Below are 2,500 nucleotides of genomic sequence, written 5' to 3' on the forward strand. Positions count from 1 at the left end.
TACTGACAGCCATTCCAAGAGGGGAAATCTGTTTTGCAAGAGAGTTTCGTACTTATTTTTTATTACTTCGGGCTCCTCGTCTTAATTTGGTTTATTTTTGTTTTGTGTTTTTTGCTTTCGTCGCTCGATCTACTTGCGCTGCGAATTCGCAATGCGAGTGGATGCCCTGTATAAGATAAACAAGTATATATGAAGAGACTTTACACAAAGTGATCATATCCGGCTTTTAATGCAACCACTCCTTCGAACAGGTGAGCGAATGCCCTCATAATGAAAATGAGTGTGAACGAATGTTATTGCTTTGTAACGTTGTGAAAACTGTCGTTTCTCCGCCCAGTCCGGTGAAGCGAAATGTCAAAGTTCACAGGCCGCGCCGTCCGTGCCGCGTGCCTCAGGGATTGTGCTCTTGGGCCGTCCTTAAGAAGATGATGGAAGAAAGTCGGCCAGAGCAAGGAAGAGGGAAGAGGGAGGGGAGATCTGCAAGAAATAAAAGGAAGGGGTGTGTGGAACTGTATGTATGCATGAGACGAAAAACGAGATGGGCGGAGTAAGAAGAAAAGGGGAAAAAATGTATGTGTATTAATACAAAGACCAAAAACTTGGCAAGTCAGGGCGAGAGAAAAAAAAGGCAACATATATTCAAGCATAAAAAATACATAGATTACACGATTACTGAGACAATGAAGGAAAACAGAAAATAACTCCCCACAAGTGACAAATACGAAAAAAACGATGTATTTCTCTCCCTAAAAAAAGAAAAGATGACGCGAAGAAATAAGAAAGAAAACGTACAACGTCTCGAAGGAAGTACTCAACCGATTCGACGTGCCAGTCTCATTCGCCGCTTCCCAGACGTTACACCTAAGGCTCACTAATATATAGATGTTTTGTAAGTACACCATCTTGTATTTGGACATGGAAGCTGAATATGGAAATGATGTATGGGGAGAGCGAGGCCATGGAAGGAGATGTTGTATGGGATTTGGACTAATTCGAGTAATTCTTTACCACGAAATAGCAAATGGTGCTGTCATATTATGTAAATCGTTACCATTATCCGGAGAGACTTGTACTGGACAAACCCCCTTGGGTATACGCTCCTCTGGATACCTGAAAGGACACCTAGTTTGAAAATTAGACACCTGTCCACTCAGCCTCCCAGCCTTCTGGTCTGGGCGTGGGACGTCAAGGCTCACCTATAAAAGTCCAATTGATCTGAAATCTCTTTCTCGTCTCACTTTTTTCACTAGATTTCTAGACGCGTTGGGCGGACGGACTTTTGATCAGGGCGTTATCATACGGTCAGATAGGTCGTGTTTTTTTTCTTTTTCTTTTTTTTTTAGTACTCTGAAAATCCTGTTGAAAAAGAAAATGTAGAGGCATGGGTAAGGGTGGGCAAGTTCCTCTAAGCAACTTCAGCCTCTAATAATGCCAATGCACCCCTTCGCCGCCGTGGTAGAAAGTGCGTTCCCCTAGTAGCTGTCGGGCGGTGTACCAGTTTCTCAGGTATGCAATACGTCGGCGGGCCACACGTTCTCCGGCGGCAACACGTACTGTGTAGACTCTTGACCACGGGCCTTCCTTTGCCTCTAATAAAGGGGCTCCGACGTCTGATTATATGGGCGAATGCAGCGGTGGTCTATGGCCTTGATCAGTTGCCGAAACACTACTGTGATCTCCAGAAGTGACCACTGGGTCCTTGATCACAAGACCCTTTCCCAAAATTCCATTGAGATGAAGGCTGGGTTGGACTTTGGGATAGGTCTGAATAGAATAACCGGGTTTGCTACTCTGGATAAAAAGATTATGTGAAAGGGTACTTGTTTGCTGTTCATTATGAGGTGCAAATAATTTGAGTACGGAATCGCTCTTGGTAGTGTTCTTTCTTACGCATTCGTTTTCCTTCACATTGCATTTATTTATTTATTTATTTTTGAAGTTGGTTAACATCAGCATTGGTAAATTCTGAGAAGAGGGCCGATTCAGAGTTTTTTTCTGACTTCGTCCTCCCATATGTCGACTGACTAAACGAGAAATTATAATGTCGAATAAAGGTGGCTTTATCATAAGACTGACTCGGCGCGCCCCTCATTTAAAGCCCTACCGCTCATCCCACAGCCTCACCCACCACCTTTACCCTCTCTCTCTCCCCTCCTTTGGAAGGATTATAAATGTGATGGTCAGTAATAAGACCGTATTAGCGTCGCCCAGTTGGGGGAGTCTGGCAAAGGCCTCTTCTCCTTAGAATGCCTTACAAGTCGGGAAACGTCAGAGACTGTTTCGCGTGCCGCTGACATATGGTTGTGTGCCGTGGGCCGCTGGCTGCCTATGGCGTTCAAAGGCACACCCATCTGGCGCTTGATTATGACGAGATGTATATATTTTTTTTAGCAACAGCAAGAGGAGGGTCGAGGTGGATTTGGCGGAAGGGGAGAGATACATACGAATTCATTAAATTTGGTGGTGGTAAACAACACACATCATCATGTTTATGTTATTA

The 2,500-nt window shown here is 44.3% G+C and overlaps 1 protein-coding gene across 16 annotated transcripts in view; it reads left to right on the forward strand.

Annotated features, from left to right (window-relative positions):
* Nucleotides 1-2,500, forward strand: part of LOC122251066 (zinc finger protein rotund) — a 788,340-nt gene that overhangs the window by 658,086 nt on the left and 127,754 nt on the right. The window lies entirely within an intron of this gene.

This window comes from Penaeus japonicus, unplaced genomic scaffold (assembly GCF_977035675.1).
Source record: "Penaeus japonicus unplaced genomic scaffold, GWHDUDI00000001_assembly GWHDUDI00000017, whole genome shotgun sequence".
In the NCBI taxonomy this organism is placed as follows: Eukaryota; Metazoa; Arthropoda; class Malacostraca; order Decapoda; family Penaeidae; genus Penaeus; species Penaeus japonicus.